Source organism: Nicotiana attenuata, unplaced genomic scaffold (genome assembly GCF_001879085.1).
Source record: "Nicotiana attenuata strain UT unplaced genomic scaffold, NIATTr2, whole genome shotgun sequence".
Lineage (NCBI taxonomy): Eukaryota > Viridiplantae > Streptophyta > Magnoliopsida > Solanales > Solanaceae > Nicotiana > Nicotiana attenuata.
The window spans coordinates 198533-218237 of NW_017671595.1; positions in this window are offsets into that span (position 1 = coordinate 198533).

The window sequence follows — 19705 nt, forward strand, 5'->3', positions numbered from 1 at the left end:
TGTCTCCCCCTCATGTTAGAAAAACTAACTTGTTTTCTCAACTTTGAGAACCCATCTTTGTGCGTTATGGTGTTAATCAAAATATACACCGCACATCAATAATAATAAGATGGAATTATTTGGTTCCTGACCATGACCACTTGTGAGGGGAGAAATTAATATACTTTCGTATATAACGTATATCAAACTGATATATAAAACTTTGTTCTCATAAGCAATTGTTTAGCTATTAAGTGGAGGCACTCAATAAATCATTTTGCTAAACCAGCTGTGATGTAGACCAACTTATCAAGATGAACTTCTTGAATAGAAAATTTGGAATATGCTCTAAATTAAATTATTGAGCAAGTTACCTCGCAAACACCATGTTGCGGGTTAATAATAATCGCACATGTAATCATCTCATAGATGCATCTTATGTGGTATACATGGCAGGTGAATGGGCCCATATTCACCTTTGATATTTCCAGCATTCATGGGATTCAATCCCAATTTTAGTTGATCTATTAATTAATGAGAACAAACAATATAAGAGAATTCGTAAAGAACTTTCTAGTTCTTTAATATTTACCCATGTGAATTCTCTATTATTTTTGCACATCATACGAGACGGTTGAGTCTCCCTGTTTTTTGTTCCATTCTCAAGTCCCTGAACTTATGAAGTCTTGTTTCGGTAGTGGACCAATTCGTTAACATACCGCCAAGCCACTTTTTATTAACATAATGACACCGGGCCCTTATTGCAGCCCACTCTACTGAATCAGCTGCTTTATTTTTGGTACCACATTAAGAATTGTTTCCCTACTTGCTGCGTCAAAACCTAAATCACAAGCTTCTGATAAAAAACCGAGCAGTTCTAGTAAGATTTGTAATATGAATACCCTTAGCTTTGCAGAGATATAAGGCGCCTATTTTAGGATTCCATTTCCTAGTACCATNTTTATTTATAGTCTCAATATAATCAACCGCTTTCGCGTATACTTTGGAAACTGAATAAGTTTCTTTGAGACTTACTACAACACAATACCTTATTGGTAATTAATTCTGTTTCTCCAAAATAGTATAATTGGCTCTTGCAGAGTTCTCAATTAATTTTGTAGTACCACATATCCATCAACACCCATATGGTGAATATTTCCTTTAAAAAGAAAGTTATACCATTATGGTTATGGTCAAAATTATATGCAAGATCTGTTTGTTGCATTACCGTTGTCTTTTAATAATCACAATGCCAAAATATTTTAGCGTACAATAGGTACGTGACCAATGACCATTCATGCCATAATAATGATATTATTTTCTTATATCATCTCAAACCTCCTTCTAGAGGTGAGTGTGGTATATATCACTAGCACGCTCATATTCTTCCAAAAATGAATATGTATTCTTAAATCAGATGTTGTCACATTCACATCATGAATAGACCATAATCATCTATATGCTTTATAAAGTCTCATGTCAAATCGATGACAAATATTTTCACAAGTGGGGGATTATTTTGAGAATCCTTATTATTCTCATTATCACAATGATAACGATTATAATTTCGTCTATTGCCACGTCCACATCCATTGATACATTCATAGTGATAATTTTGTCTTCTTTCAGACTTATCACATACTGCTATCACATTCTCTTAAGGGAATGAGAATGGAGCAAATTCAATGGGACGGGTTTCCACTTTTTGTCCCCATAATCATACATGAATTTGATCATGGCAAGACATAGAAATTTTTACCACTTCAGGTGGTTATAATTTCTTACGAACTCCATTAGAGTTATAATCAAACTTTATTGTCTTTGCTTGTATATAACATCGAATTATAGAATTTCAAGAATTTAAAAGAGAAAAATAAAGTAAAATACTTACCTTAAATCCAGAATTTAATCACGAAGGAAGTTCATGGAATAATTGACAATCATTATGCTCAATCCCAAAGCTTCTACTCAATTGGTTAAAGTCTCGTGCTGATAACGTGTTATGAAACAATAAAAGAAGAAGAAGAGTATTGCAGAGAAAAGTAGAGAGAGAGAGGGAATTCTTATTGATTTGGCATGAATTACAATAGAATAAAACCCTCTATTTATAGGGAGAGGGTGACTTAACCACCAAGCAATTAACCCTAGAATCTCTCTAAATATAAACATTCACCATAAATAAAATTCTATTTATAACAATCTTCATGTTTGGAACCCAACATATTTTTTCAAATGTTATATTTTTATCTTACAATGTAGTTATTCCTATTTTATTGTTTTTTTAGAAACTTAAAATTGTGTTAGCATGTTGCCAAATCGAAACTTCCTAAAATCTTCGTTTGTTGGAATTGGGATCTCATTTATCATAAACTACTTTAAATTTGTGTTTTTATAATCTATTTTATTCGTTATGTTGAAAAGCTCTAATTTCATATGGTCATGAAACTTTTCTGATCCAATTCCAGCTAAACAGTCAACTACTCTTTACAATATTCTTTTTTATTCAACTCTATACAAATGAAAAGTGACAATTAAAATAGGATAGAGGAATATGCTTAAATTTAATTCAAACTCTCCAACTTATCGACAAATTATTTTGAAATAGTCCTTTCTTTTTTTCTTTACTTGTTTATTTTTCTTTCATTGGTGGTTGAGAGACGGAGGTGGCAATTCGGAGTTTGTACTTGGGAACCACTAAGCTTGTTTGTTCAAACTTTGAGGTTGCAATAATTATATTCTAAGGACAATTAATTACAATTTTAATTCTACTAGTATGTTATAATAATTAGATTGAGATAAAATAACTAAGATGCAAGAAATATATTAATTTATGAAGGGATTAGCCAGCTTTTAACGGACGTTCTCGGGCCAATTAAAGAAAGGAAGATCATGATACTACCAACTGCTCATAAAAGGGATTAGATATACATGGATATACTACAAAAACTTTTATTAGTATTTTATCTAAATGTCTCATGATTTAAACTGTAAGATTTTGATGAGGTAAAAATCATTTAACATCATCAGATTTGTCTTAAATGTCAAAGTTTCTTTGAGAATTTGGGCAATGGGAATTTTTATACCGTTTCTTGATTTTCTAGTAATGGATTAGTCTAAAGTTTTTGCAATGTCACGATCCGGATTCCCCACCGTCAGGATCGTGATGGCGCCCAACTCTTAGAATGGTAGGCAAGCCAACAGATACAGTGCTAACACATTAGTCATTAACAAAACAGTAACTAACAATAGTTAAACTAAACAGATATGAAGTGCGAAAATTTTATAACAGTTTAAATACTCTAGTACAAGACTACCCAAAAGATCTGGTGTCACAATCCACGAACGTCTAAGAATTTCTACAAACACTGGTTTCAAGGAAATACATCTGTGTTTCGGAATGAAAGAAAACAGGAATCTAAAATAGAGGGAAGGGGACTCAGGGTCTGCGAACGCCGGCAGATCTACCTTGGGTCTCCCGTGGACTGAAGGCAACAACCCAAACTCTGACCAGTGAGGTCAAGTACCGGGATCTGCACAGAAAGTGCAGAGTGCAGTATCAATACAACCGACCTCATGTACTGGTAAGTGCCGAGCCTAACCTCGGCGAAGCAGTGACGAGTTTAGGACACGACAAATAACATAAACTTGTGCAGTTAAACAATATGCTATCAGAATAACAATTACTAGAAGCTAAGCAGAAATTAACGGGGAGGGGGCACATGCTATAGGGGTACCAAAATGAAGAATCACAGCAGTAGAGGAATTTAAATAGCTAGTACAGTTTGAGCAGGTAATAACAAGTAAACACAACAAACGAAAAATGCACGGCATCACCCTTCGTGCTTTTACTCTCAACCTTAACAGGTAATCAATAATAGATACGTGCACGGCATCACCCTTCGTGCTTTAACACTCAACCTCACCATATGAATAATAGAAATGTGCACGGCATCGCCCTTCATGCTTTATCACTCTTCCTCACCACATAAGAAACAACAGAAACAATAACAACCTGACAAGGGCATCATAATTAAACAACCTCGTTCCATCATTTAACTTCACAACATAATTCTCAACTTGCGCCAATATTCAACCAATATCCAAAACCAGGATAAACATGATAAGACTTGTTTAACATGAGTAATAACCAGTTTAAGCAGGAACAGTATGTATAAAGAAACACAACGGTCACAAGTATAAGACTCACTCGCATGCTATGACCCGACAACAACGTATAGATACTCGCCACCTCACCTATACATCGTACTTAACAACTTAACATGTAGCAAATAAGGCAAAAATACCTAATCCCTCAAGCTAAGGTTAGCCACAACACTTACCTCAATTTCACGGCCAAACTCAAGCCTCAAATATCGCTTTTCCCTTAGTTTTCACTTCCAATCCGCTCGTATCTATTCATAATTAATTTATTAACATCAATTAACGCTAAATAAACTAATTCCGATGCATAATTATAGATTTCTCATCATTTCCCCCAAAAAGTAAAAAAAATCGACCCTGAGCCCGCTTGGTCACAACTCGAAATTCGGACCAAAATCGGTTTACCCATTCAGCCCTAGCCCGGATATACAATTGGTTTTGGAATCCGACCTCAATTTGAGGTCTAAATCCCCAGATCTCGAAATTCCTAAGTTCTACCCAAAAACACCCAATTCCACCATGAAAAACCCTAGATTTTATGATGGAATCTTGTAAAAAAATGAAATAGTCGCAGTTATCGCATTTGTGATCATAGGTTCGCAAATGCGAACTCGCAAATGCGGGCTTTACTTCGCAAAAGCGAAGGTTGGCCTGGCCTGTTGGCATCGCAAATGCGAACAAGTGTTCGCAAATGCGGACTCTGTTCTCATGGCAAATGCGACGCTGAGCTTCGTAAATGCGAAGGTCCCCTTCCCTGCCTTCTGATCGCAAATGCGAATAACTTCGCAGATGCGATGCTCGCATTTGCGAGCCAGACTTCGCAAATGCGAAGTCTACAGACCTGCAACATACCAGAAAAATTCCTTAAGTCCAATTCACTCCGTAAACCTATCCAAAACTCACCTGAGCCCTCGGGGCTCCAAACCAAACATGCACACAAGTCTTAAAACATCATACGGACTTGCTCATGCGATCAAATCGCCAAAATAACACCTAGAACTATGAATCCAACACCAAAACACATGAAATTTTCAAAATAGTTTTAAACTTCCTATTTTCTCAACCAAAGGTCCGAATCACGTCAAATCACTTTCGTTTTTCACCAAATTTCACAGATAAGGTTTAAATATTACAACGGACCTGTACCGTGCTCCGGAACCAAAATACGGGCCCGATACCAATAAGATCAAATCATCTAAATCATTGCATTTTCAGTCTTATTAATTTTTTTTTTCAAAAATTCATTTCTCGGGTTAGGGACCTCGGAATTCGATTCCGGGCATACGCCCGGGTCCCATATTTTACTACGGACACTCCGAAATCGTCGGAACACGGGTCCGGATCCTTTTACCCAAAACGTTGACCAAAGTCAACAAAAATCATCTTTTAATGTCAAAAATTATCTTTTCTTAAATTTTTCACATAAAAGCTTTCCGGATACGCGCCCGAACTACTCACGCAAATCAAGGAGAAAGAAAAAGAGATTTTCAAAACCTCAGAATACGGAATCTGATTCTAAAACAAAAGATGACCCTTTGGATCATCACATGAAATTACTACTATATTATCCTCGTATATAGGTGGAGTCGAAACTTAATTTATGAGGGTTTTAAATAAATAATTTATACATATCCAATGAATTTCTTAAGAAAACTAAAAGTTAGGACCAAAACCAACTGAGTTCGGCCGATGCCGCAAATTATACTCTAACTTTTCAAATACTCACTTGACTTCAAGCCGGGGAATGCTAGTTCAAGAACTATACGTACCTACTTTCCCTTGAAATATACTCCCTCCGGTCCAAAATAAGTAATTTTTTAGCTGTTTTCACACAGATTAAGAAATCCACCTTTTAGCATTAATTAGCAATAAAATTGACCATATTCTCTTCACATAAATACTCCTAACACATGCTCCAACACTATTTACTCCAAGGGCAATGTAGGAAAAAAATAATTAATTCATTCTTGAAATCTGAAAAACTCACTTATTTTGGACCACAAAAAAAGGCCAAAAAATCACTTATTTTGGATCGGAGGGAATACATAGTAAGCCATTGTTGTTTGTAGCATTTGGCTACCACACGAGCCTTATAGCAATCAGAGGTCTAATAAGAGAGAGTTTGGGTCCACTAGAGGAAGAGTACTTCTAGGCTTTCGAGGTCATCTCTTTTTCTAGTATTCCGCAAATGAGGTGGATAGGATCAATGAAAGAAGTGGCGAGGGTAGAAGAAAGAGTTTTCAATTTAAGGTTCCAGCTCGCGAAAATGGGTATTAAACAAAGGACATAGTGGGTTAGGTAAAACCTCTTTTGAGAGGAAAGATGAATCGATATTATTCCATTCTAAATGCTTCCCGATTCCTCTCATGGAAAATCTCGAATTTAGATCCCAGATCAACGGGTTAGTGTGAGCTTATCCATGCGCCATGCGGTTATGCATACCATACCTTGGGAAGGCATCACCTATGCTAGAAAACTTAACAGTCCTCCTTATTAGCAACCTAGATCTATTTTATACAACGATGAGATAGAATACAATAGAATCAAATATAGATATGAATGTATTATTTTCTATTACGTATCTTTGGAATTAAATATAAAAATTCACATAACTATTCAAAAACTACAAATATTTGATATATCGAATTATATATAACGGAACATGATTCTCAAGAGTTATTCATCAAGCAGTGATTTAATTATTTTATGGTAATCTAGGCAAAGGACATAACATAATATGCTAAAACTTAATTAATATTCTCGTTACATAACATATTAAAACTTAATATTCTGTTCAATTAGAATATTAGTAAAAATAAAATTACGTATTTGCATGGGGAATGATTTGAAGGCTTTGAAGCTTTTAAAAGCTTACTTCCAATAATAAACAATAAAGACTTAGAACCTAGATAAAAAAACTCATACTTGTCTTCAATGTAGGTGTTACTTAACATTAAGGTAACTAAAATTTGAAACACGAAGAGGTTGACTTTTTAAAACAATATGTTTCTTTGAGTTGAGCCAAAGTATTGTATATTCTTAACCAATTATTTAAAGCACAAACTCATGAAATCTTTTTATATGCTAATCGTGTAACATGCAAAATATACTAAACTACTTTCCATATTTGAAACTATCAAATCCATAGCATATCAAATTAAATAATTCTCCTTAAGCAAATCAAAATGAAATAAAAAAAAAATTAATTCTAAACATTAGCTGGCGTTTGTTTGAAAAAATAAAAGAAGTTTTGCAAATTATTTTGCAAAAATTTTGCTTCAACCAAATTCCACCAGAGAAGTTTTTAAAACATTTCAAAAATTCAAAAACTTTTCTTAGGACCATCTGTCTTCAAATGATGCATCGGAGCATTTACACCAAGCTTCCAGACAAAACGGTTTGACAAATTTAATGCTATGGACTTAAAATCTCATTGATTATAATCTTTTATCTCATCCATTATGGGGAGAGATTTTCTAGTTCAATTTCAAACAAGCGAGTGAAAGGGCCCAACCGATTAATTTCAACTGCATATACATTTTGAAAATCTTGAAGTATGTGTTGTTGAAAAAAAAAAAGAGCACATAAAAATATATGCCAAAAGAAGATGCATGTCAGAGGTTTAGATTTTTAGCTAGCATGGCTAAAATGGAACGAGTTCGAGATCTCGTGGCTCTTTGGCTGCGTAATTGTGATTTGGCTAAGTCGAGGCTGTAATTACAAACTAGTAGTATAACGTTAAGGTATATATTCCTTGTGATAAAATAACACATGGTAAAAAAGATAATCATTAACCAGTCTTTCAACAAGCTTGGTATAATTATCGTATATGTGAAGAATGTGGAAAGCTTAACGGCTCTACTTGGCTCATTTTTTTTTTCTCTAATTCGATATTCGTATCGGGACTTCTATTAATCCAAATTATCGCGTCTAAAACTTATTAAAGAGCCAAACGATTCATTATGATTTTTTCTATTATATACCAAAACTCAAACTTAAGATTTCTAATTAAAGGTGAATGAATCCTAGCATCTTACAAGTGAATTCCACTTTCCTTTGTAACTAATTGCAAAAAATCTGGATTGAAAATGAAGAATAGAACTTCAACCAATTTCAATAGTTGCAAAAAAATTATTACTATTCTAAAAGACCCTACTTCTTATAAGAAAAGAATGCGATTTGTCTAGTCATGTGATTAATGAGCAGATTTCTATTAGGATGGAAAGCTTTTCAGTGGATGGTATAGTAATACATAATTGATCATATGATACTTTAATTTCTTGTTTGGTAAGAATATTCTCTATAAATTCAGCACATTACTAACTAAAAATATTATGTTTCCATCGGTGTTGGAAGTCCATATTTTCGCAACAAAATTATAAAAATCCGTAAACTTTATACTTCTATAGTACATGCATAGAACAAATCATGATAACATTATCTTGAAACAACTCAATTGAATTATCAGGCTATTTTTAACAACTGATGATTATTAGACTTTAACGTAGTACGGGAGACAAACTAGGGGTAGGGGTGTACATAGGTCGGGTTGGTTCGGATTTTACAATTACCAAACCAAATCATTTGTCGGGTTATTAAATCTAAAGACCAAACCAAACCAATAAAACTCGGGTTTTTCCGGATTTTTTCCGGCAAAATCTTCGTAGCACAAAACATATAATTTGTGCTCAAAATATTTCTTTAATCCTAGTAAGATACAACTATATGTTGGAGTCACCTGATGATTGGTAGGGGTGTTCATGGTTCGGTTTGGATCGGTTTTTCCCTAAAAAGAAACCAAACCAAGTAAGTCGGTTTTTCAAATATTAGAACCAAACCAAACCAATTAAGTCGGTTTTTCTTGATTCGGTTTATGTCGGTTTTTCGGTTTTCGGTTATTTGTCGGTTTTTTCTTAAATATAAGACATACACTACCAAACACATATTCCGGCGACCACATTTGGTTTTCTTCTTCATCATGAACCCTAATTGAAAATCTAATCTCTTATGTTCATTTCTGAGTTTAGACTCACACAAGACCTGATTTATGTTTTGTGGTCCAACATTTAAGTCAATTTTTACAGAGACCTCGAGTTCCACATATGGCTGTTGCTTTACATGTCTTGCGATACTTAAAGGGAACTTCTGATTTCGGAGTATTCTTGAATAATTCTACTGATTTGTCTTTGATGGCCAGCTGTGACAGTGATTGGGCAGCTTGTCCCGAGTCTAGACGCTCAGTTTCTGGTTTTTGCATTCAATTGGGTGGTAGCCTCATTAGTTGGAAGTCTAAAAAATAGCATATTGTTTCTTTGTCATCAGCTGAGGCCGAATATAGAGCCATGAGCAGAGTGGTAGCTGAGTTAGCCTGGTTAGTTCGCCTGTTATCTGATTTGGGTCTTACTGTTGCTCTTCCGGTTCCTGTCTTGTGCGACAATCAGGCTGCTATTCATATAGCCAAGAACCCGGTGTTTCATGAACGTACCAAGCACATTGAAGTCGACTGTCATTTTATTCGAACAAAGTTAGCAGATGGTCTCATATCCTTGTCCCATGTTTCCACTAGCTCACAACTAGCTGACATCTTTACTAAACCTTTGACAGGTTTACACCATCGTGCCTTGCTTGGCAAGTTGGGCGTGTGTCCACCCTCCAACTTGAGGGGGGTGTTGGAGTCACCTGATGATTGGGCCACGAAGATTGAGTTTACAAAGCTGAAGCTGGACTGTTTGGGCCTAACCCATTATTTATTTTGTAACAACATTTTCTTTCTTTCTTTTCTTACATTGTAAAGGCCCAAAATATAAATAGGGGGATAGTTAACATTCTAGGGGCTTCTTATTCATTTTTTCATTGGTAAATATCAGAACATTTTCCTCTGAGACGATTTTTTGGTTTTCTTCTTCATCATGAACCCTAATTGAAAATCTAATCTCTTATGTTCATTTCTGAGTTTAACACTATATAAGGTATTTTCGAAGAAAATAATACAAAATATGAGATGTCTCATGGCATTATCTTAAAAAATTCAACAATAAAAATAATAAAATTATGCAATATAAATATTGCTAATTAAAAAGCCAAAATAAAAATAAACATAATCTAAAAGTACTAAGTCATGCTAAAATAAGTAGACAAATAAGGGAATATTAATTACATGACTAAACGCTAAAGAAAAAAATAAAATAGATTATGCATTTTTATCTACATTATTGCAAAACAAAAAACAGATATTCTATACATTGCCGTTCGTAGTATTGAATTGAATGTCTTTTGTTAGCATTAGTATTGATTTGATTTTGGTTTGGTCTTTAGTTAACATTATTTAAGTTACTAATATTAATGGCTATAAACTTATTGGAACATTCAAAAGTTCTAAATCCAACCTTGAAATAATACTTAAAAGATAAAATTATGAAAAAGTTTAAGAAATATTTATAAATTACATCACAATAAGTATATTTATATATTAAATATATCTAAAATTTCTATATATGTAATGTCGGGTTGGTTTGGTTTCGGCTTGACTTTCTTTAGTTAAAATCAAACCAAACCAATTATGGTCGGATTTTTTATTCCATTGCCAAACCAAACCAAATCATAATCGGATCTTTTTTTCTTGGTTTGACTCGTATTATCGAGTTGGTGCATTTTCTCGGTTTCCTTTGTAAACCCCCGGGATAAACTATGTTCAGACAGAGGAAGAGAAAAACAATTTCCTCTTTTCATATTTGCCAAAAGTTTGTTCATTGTACTTAGCCACTGTGAAAGTATGACACCTACCAAAACTTCTTGGACAAAAATATACAAGTAAATAGAACAAGAAAAAGGAAAAAAATAGAGCAAGTTCTTGGATAAAACTTCTGACAAGTGAGCAGTGACAAGTTGTAACAACATTTTCCACTCTTTTGAATTACTTGTATATTGTTGAAGGAAAAAAATATTACGTGTATACTGTTAGCTATAAGTAGAAGGAAGCTGAAGTAGCTTTAACATAGACTGCTAATTGCATAGTAATTACATAAAATACAAGTTATAGTAATAAACAGGTTTTTATAGCTAAGAAACGTTGTTCTACTTGTTAATTAAGTAGTATGTTTTTCACCTAATATAATCAAAGACAAAGGCATAATTAATTTTAGGTAGCATCTAGGGAACTAGTACAAACCTTTAGAATTAAAAATCTTTTTAGTAGAATACACTTTATCATCAAATACGAATTCGGATTAATCGAATCAAACTTCCACACATGATTATTAGAAAAATAAGCATATAACACATTTGTTGGTGTCCCTTTCTTTCTCGGTTGTTGCAACAGCTTGACAAATATTCATCATCCATGTCTTAGAGGGTTTGTTTCTTTCTCAAACGTAACCTACCTAAACGGTCCAAAATTGTCTAAAATTTCAACTTTTCACTCTTTTTTCTTCCTTGTCTAAGACTTACGAAACCATGCCCCATTCATCATGCTGTTTTTTTTTTTTGTGTGTGTGTTTGTTGGGGGTTTGGGGGAGAGGGAGTTACTGTAGTGGGCGAATTATTTGACTTTCCTTGATCTAGAGTGTCGGCTGTTAATTTTTTTTTTTTTTTTATATAAAAAAAAATATATGTAACCCAACCAATTTATACTATAGGTGTTAAACGTGTGGGCCAGGCCGGGCCGGGTAGGAAAAAGTTGAAACCGTCCGGGTTTCGAATCGGGCCGGTTACGGGTTAGGGGTTACCAGGCTTACCGGGTTCAGGTCCATCCGGGTAAAAAATGAACCATAAAGGTTACGGGTCCAAGGGGCCGGGCCGGGTTAGTGTAATTTTTTTTTTATTTTTGTATAACTATTGTAAGTTATATTAATATAAAGTAAAAATATAAAGAATACAATGAAGATGGGAAAAAAATTGCACTTATAAATTGCAAGTGCTACATTTATTTCAAAATTCAAACTTACAAATTGAAAGGTTTACATTTAACAACAAGTAAATTAACGAAAAAAGAGTAAATTCAAAGGTTTTGCATTGCCTTAGCAAGTTCTTCATAATCAATATGAACTGATTGGCCTTCTTCTGGAGAGTTAAATTCAGATGGGTTACCATGTGTTAATATATCTCCAAGTTCCTCGTCTTCTGGGCTATCAACATCTTCACGTCTTTGATTTCTTCGTTCCGATCTAATCCAATCTCTGAAACATACTAAAACTTCCAAAGCATTGCTTCCCAATGAGTGACGGGAGTCTCCAAGTTGTTGTCTTGCTTGGCTAAATGCAGTCTCTGATGCAACAGTTGAAATTGGCACATTCAACACGCCCGAGCCATAGCGGAAAGAACAGGAAATTGCTTTCCATTCTCATGCCACCATCCAAACGGTGAAAATTCCTTTCTGCGAGGCTCTTTTTGCTTTTGCAAGTAGAATTGAAGTTCATCAATGCTCCTGCTACTGGTTTGAGTGTTAGAAAATGTAGAAAAAATATTAAAACTATCAAAGTGTAACGACCCGACCGGTCGTTTTGAGCTCTAGCGCGGCGTTCAGCAGCCTGAGGCCATGAGCAGCTTCATTTCAGGTATTATGACTTGTACGCGTGGTCGGAATTGAATTTCGGGAAGTTCAGAGTTGATTTGGAAAGAGAATTCTCATTTCGGAAGCCTAAAGTTGAAAGAATTACCTAGGATTGGATTTTTGAGTAAACGACCTCGGAATCGGGATCTGAAGGTTCCAGCAGGTTCGTATGATGATTTCAGACTTGGGCATATGCCCGGTTCGGGTTTTGGATAACCCGAGAGCGTTTTGGCGCTTATTGTGAAAGTTAGTAATTTGGAAGAAATTTCATAAGTTTGGGTTGAAGTGCATTTCAGTGATATCGATGTCTGTTTGGGATTCCGAGTCTGGGAACAGCTCCGTATGGTGATTCTGGAGTTGGGAGCGCGATCGGAAGTGAATTCGGAGGTCCGTAGGTCATTTTGGAGTCGTTTGGCTAAAGATAGAAAATTGAAGGTTTTTGAGAAGTTTGACCGGAAGTGGACTTTTTGATATCGGGGTCGGATTCCAATTTCGGAAGTTGGAGTAGGTCCGTAATGTCAAATGTGACTTGTGTGCAAAATTTGGGGTCAATCGGACGTGATTTGACAGGTTTAAACATCGAAAGTAGAAGTTTGAAATTCTAAAGTTCATAAAGCTTGGATTGGAGGTCGATTCATGGTTTTAGCGTTGTTTGATATGATTTGAGGCCTCGAGCAAGTCCGTAATGTGTTTTGGGACTGGTTGGTATGATTGGTTGGGTCCCGAGGGCCTCAGGTGGATTCCGGATGGTTAACGGATCGGAAATGGGATTTTGGAAGGGCTGATCTTGCTGGTTGCTGTCATAACCGCACCTGCGAGAAAGGGGCCGCAGGTGCGGAGCCGCAGAAGCGGCTAGAAGGCCGCAGGTGCGGATTTGGTCTAGAGCAAAGGGACAGCAGATGCGGTCAGGGTGCCGCAGAAGCGGGACCGCACCTGCGGTAGAAGGGCCGCAGATGCGGTTTGGCTAGAAGAGAAGGGACCGCAGATGCGGTCATATTTCCGCATCTGCGGGACCGCATCTGCGGTGGAGAAGTCGCAGAAGCGGAAGAGGGGCAGCCTGGTGAGGACCGGAGATGCGGTATTGGAACCGCACCTGCGGAACCGCAGAAGCGGTCTGGAAGCCGCAGGTGCGGAAATAGCCGGAGGCAGAGAGTTGGTTTAAATTCAGGATTTAGCCATTCTTCTCCCATTTTTCATTTGGCATGGGCGATTTTGGAGAGATTCAAGAGAGGATTTTCATCATCAACGATAAGGTAAGCTAATCCCACCTATTTTGAGTTAAATACATCGTTTATGTATGGATTTGAGCATGAAATTTGTAGAAAAATTGAGGGTTTGAGGGAAAACCTAGAAAACTAGTATTCTTGGATTTTGACCACGATATTGGGTATGGAATTTAGAGAAAATCATATATTTGAGTTCGTGAGGCCATGGGTAATCTTTATCTTCGAAAAACTTCGGATTCCGGGCACGTGGGCCCGAGGGCATTTTTGTCAACTTTTCGATCGGGGTTAGGAATTGTTATAAATTGGATTATAATGAGTACCTTAGCATATATTAATGGGTTTACATAATTATTGGCTAGTTTTGGAGCGTCGTGCATCGATTCGAGTCTCCGAAAGGGCGTGAAATGCCGGTTATGGATCTTCGGAGCGAGGTGAGTCTCCTTTCTAACCTTGTAAGAGGGAATTGTCCCCAGAGGTGAATTAATTGGTTATGTGCTCCTATTTGTGGGGGCTACGTATGCACGAGGTGACGAGAGTCCGTGCGTAGCTACTATTATGCTATTGTCCGGGTAGTCTAGGACCCAAAAGCATGCTATACTTGGAATAATTGCAATCCTATTGTCAGCTTGTACTGCTTAAATCACATTGAATTAGTAAATGAATTTCTAAAAAGATTTAAACTCCATTTTCTTAAACTATTGAAGAGAATTGGCCTTTCTTTGGATAATTGCTCCATGTTGACTTCTTGATTGATTGTCTGTCTGTGTGTGTTTATTTTGGAAAGGGCCGAATGCCTCGGTAGATTAAATAGATGCATCTTTAGGCGCGCCATCGACCCTCGGCAAGTGCACAGTTTATTTCTGTTGGATCTGGCCGTCGCCTCGGCATAATTTGTGCATGCTTGCATTGCTTACCTTGAAACTTATTTAAGTTGATATTGCCTTTTTATGGCCGCGATAAACAAATAAAGATAAAGAAAAGTAAACCTTGGAAGTTTCTTATTATTTGAGAAGGTCAACCCAAATGACATGACCAAAAACTCATAATGCCCATACCGAGTGCGGAATGCTGTGTTAAGGGCATCAGACGCCCAAATCCTCAGTTGATGGTAGCCAGATCTCAAATCTATCTTGGAAAACACCCTTGCACCCTGAAGCTGGTCAAACAAATTGTCAATCCTCGGCAACAGATACTTACGCTTGATTGCCACTTTGTTCAATTGCCGGTAATCAATGCACATCCTCATCGAACCATCCTTTTTCTTCACAAATAACACTGGTACACCCCAAGGCGAAACGCTGGGTCTAATGAAACCCTTCTCGAGCAAATCCTGCAACTGATCCTTTAACTCTTTCAACCCTGGCGGGACCATGCGATACGGCGGAATGGAAATGGGCTGAGTGCCCGGAGCCAGATCAATAATAATAAAAAAAATCAATATCCCTGTCGGGCGGCATACCTGGCAGGTCTGAAGGGAACACCTCGGGGAACTCCCGAACAATAGGAACAGAATCAATAGAAGGGACCTCTGCGCTGGAATCGCGAACATACGCCAGATAAGCTAGACACCCCCTTCTCGACCACGCGTCGAGCCTTAACATATGAAATAACACTGCGGGTGGTATGACCTAGGGTTCCTCTCCACTACAAACGGGGCAAATCTGGCAAAACCAAGGTCACGGTCTTGGCGTGACAATCCAAGATAGCATGATACGGGGACAACCAATCCATCCCTAATATAATGTCAAAATCCACCATGTCCAAGAGCAATAATCCAACACGGGTCCCAAGACCCTCAAACACTACTACGCAGGAACGATGCACTCGGTCGACCACTATCGAATCACCCACCGGTGTAGATACATAGACAGGACTACTCAAAGCATCACTAGGCATGACCAAGTATGGTGCAAAATAGGACGACACATACGAATACGTAGACCCAGGGTCAAATAGCACTGAAGCATCTCTAATACAAATCAGAATGGTACCTGTGATGTCTGCACCTGAAGACTCAGCCTCCGGCCTAGTTGCTGGATGGCCTCTACCTCTGGCGACCTGAACTCCACCTCTAAGACCTCGACCTCCACCTCTAACACCTCTGCCACCGCCTCTAGCTGGCTGGGCAGGCTATGGAATCTCCGGTGCCTGAAGCATAGCTCGAGAACTCTGATGCTGGAAGCTGCCATAAACTCGAGGGCAATATCTGACAATGTGCCTCGGATCACCACAAGCATGGCAAGACCTCGTCTGCTGCGGCTGAGCACCCCTCAACCTCGGGCAAACCCTCCTGTTGTGACCATACTCACCACACTCATAACATCCACACGAACCCTGCAGCTGAGGGAACTGAGGCTGACCCTGTCAACCTGAACGGCCACCTGAAGTACCACGAGTGACATGGGGAGCTGACTGAAAGGGCCTGGAAGGATGGCCTCTACCATAAGTACCTCTACCTCCGGACGAGGTACCACTGAACCTGCCTTCATGACGGGGCCTCTTATCCGACCTATGACCGCCTCCCTGTGGCAGGACCACCTCAACTCTACGGCCCACATTGGCCGCCTCCTGAAAAGTGATCTCACTCCCGGCCTGAGCCACTGTACCCCGCTGATCTGCCACCGCTGGCTGAACTCCTGGAAGCAAACCCGCTCGAATGACACTCTCCACGAAGCCTACCAATTGGACTAGAGCGTCCTGAAGAACTGGGATGGCAATGAACCCCTCTGGGACCTGAGCTGGGCCCACCGGTACTGCTGGGGCTGGGACCTCCTCCTCCAAATCAACCTGAGGCTCCGCCACTGGGGCTGCTGCTGGGGACTCGGACTGCTGAGCGGCAGATGCGGACGAGCGTGTTCTCACCATCTGCGAAAGAACAGAGTAGAAATTCAATCGGTGGTTGAGAAACAGAACCGCACGACAAGAAAGAACAAATGTGAAGTTTTTCCTAACTCTGTAGCCTCTGGGGGATAAATACAGACGTCTCCGTACCGATCCCTCAGACTCTACTAAGTTTGTCCGTGAGTTATGAGACCTATGTAACCTAGAGCTCTGATACCAACTTATCACGACCCATATTTCCCACCCTCGGGAGTCGTGATGGCGCCTACTAATAGGAGCTAGGCAAGCCAATTATCAATTACCTCTTTTAACGAACCACGACAATATTAGAAATAAAGAAACATTTAATATTAAAGCGGAAGTCTTTAATATAATTAAACTAAAAAAGAACAAATGCAGAAATTCAACTTCAACCTCTACCCAAGACTGGAGCCACTAACTCACGAACGTCTATAGAATACTGCACACAAAGTCTGAACAAAGTACAGTACTGTTTGCTTCGGTGCAAGTGATAACAAACTGAGTAAAATAGGAAGGGACTCTGGCCTGCGGACGTCAGCAAGGCTACCTCGAATGTCCCTGGACTGTAGTAAACTCCCAATCAACTACTGCTCTGATCCAAAAGATGCTCCGGTCCCGTGATCTGTGCAAAAGAGCACAGAAGTGCAGCATCAGCACAACCGACCCCATGTGCTGGTAAGTGCCTGGCCTAACCCCGGCGAAGTAGTGACGAGGCTAGACAGGACTACCAAACAAACCTGTACAGATATATGCAATAGAAGGAAAATATACAGAACTTAAACAACTAAGAGGGAGGGGAGCATGCTATGGGGGAGTAGCAGTTCAGATATAAAGTCAACAAATAGGGAAATGAAACTGTACAATAGCAACTATTAAGGAGAGCAAGATAATCAACAATTTAAAAATACAAACTCAATAAATGAGGAATGAAACGGTACAACTACAATAGCCAACGAGAGTAATAATCAAAACATGGCACGGTATGTCCCTTCGTGCATTAATAATCAAAACATGGCACGGAATGTCCCTTCGTGCATTAATAAATCAAGCATGACACGGAATGTCCCTTCGTGCATTAATAATCAAAACATGGCACGGAATGTTCCTTCGTGCATTAATAAGCAAAACGTGGCACGGAATGTTCCTTCGTGCAATAATAATCAAAACATGGCACGGAATGTTCCTTCGTGCATTAATAAGCAAAACATGGCACGGAATGTTCCTTCGTGCATTAATAAGCAAAACATGGCACGGAATGTTCCTTCGTGCAATAATAATCAAAACATGGCACGGAATGTTCCTTCGTGCCTTAATAAGCAAAACATGGCACGGAATGTTCCTTCGTGCATTAATAATCAAACACAAATTGTGCACGGCATCAACCTTCGTGCTTTATCACTCTTACTCACCCAAGCAGCAATCACAACCAATGGGGGCGAAGGGATAGACAAACAGCAATAGAAGTCCCGGCAAGGGAAACACAAGCAAACAGTTAAAACCCATCAAGGGAGAAAATCACAATTCTTTCTCATAATCTTCACATTATATAGAAATCATAAATTCCCCAAGGAAGAATCACAACGAAATTAGAATAACACAATAAGGACTCACGGTCATGCTAGACACCAGTGCATAGATACTCGTCACCATGCCTATACACCGTACTCGACAATTAGCAACTAGCAAACAATACTCTAATCTTATTCCCTCAAGCCAGAGTTAGATCAAACACTTACCTCGAATGCTCCAAACTCAACTCAAGCCTCTAGTATAGCTTTACCCCTCGAATTCGGCTCCAACTCAGTCAAATCTATGAAATAATGACTTTACAATATTAATAATAGTTAAACAAACTAAACCCAATGCCTAAATATGAATTTCTAAGCTTTCTTCCCAAAATTCCAAAAATCGACCCCGGGCCCGCTTGGTCAAAACCCGAGGTTCGAACCAATTCCATGTCACCCATTCCCCCACGAGCCCGAATATACAATTTGTTTTCAAATTCGACCCCAAAACGAGGTCTAAATCAAAGAAAATTGAAAAGCCCTAGTTCTACCCATTCCCCCAATTTACACCTTAAATTACATGATTTGAACCTAGGAATTGAATAAATGATGATAGAAAATGAAGAAAACGAGTTAGATAATACTTACCCAAGAAGCTTTGGTGAAGAAGAGCTCTAAAGATCGCCTATGGGCTGTGGAGAAGATGAGTTTGTGTGTTTTGGGTGAAAAATCCCGTCAATGTTCTGTTTTGGGTATTTAAAATCACTGGGCAAAAATTGCTCTATGCGATCGCGGAAAGGGCATTGCGATCGCATAGAGGAAAGGTTATTGGTCACTGCGATCGCGATGAGGAAAATGCGAACGCATAGAGGAAATATGACTGGGCAAGAAAAATGCTCTATGCGATCGCGAAGCGGACAATACGATCGCATAGGGATGGGAAGGCTGGGCATTGCGATCGCACAAGGGTTGTTGCGATCGCATAGAACAAAACTAGGCTCTTGAAATTTTTACACTATGCGATCGCGGGGGAAGCTATGCGATCGCATAGAACAACGTACCAGATATCAGAACTAAGCATTTTCTGCAATTTTTACTAAGTTCAAAACACCCCGAACCACCTCCGAATCACTCCCGAGCCCTCGGAGCTCCTAACCAAACACACACACTAACTCAACAACCTCATACGAACTTAACCGAGCGATTAAATCGCCAAAACCACATCAAAATCAATGAATCAAACCTCAAAATCATCATTTTTCACTCTAACTTCATAAGCTTAAAATTTTAGATATCTAGGTCCGAAACACGTCAAATGACGTCCGATTTCAACCAAACTTCACAGAACGCGCATAAACCATATATAAGACTGTACCGGGCGTCGGAACCAAAATACGAGCCCGATACCACAGTCTTTTAATCAA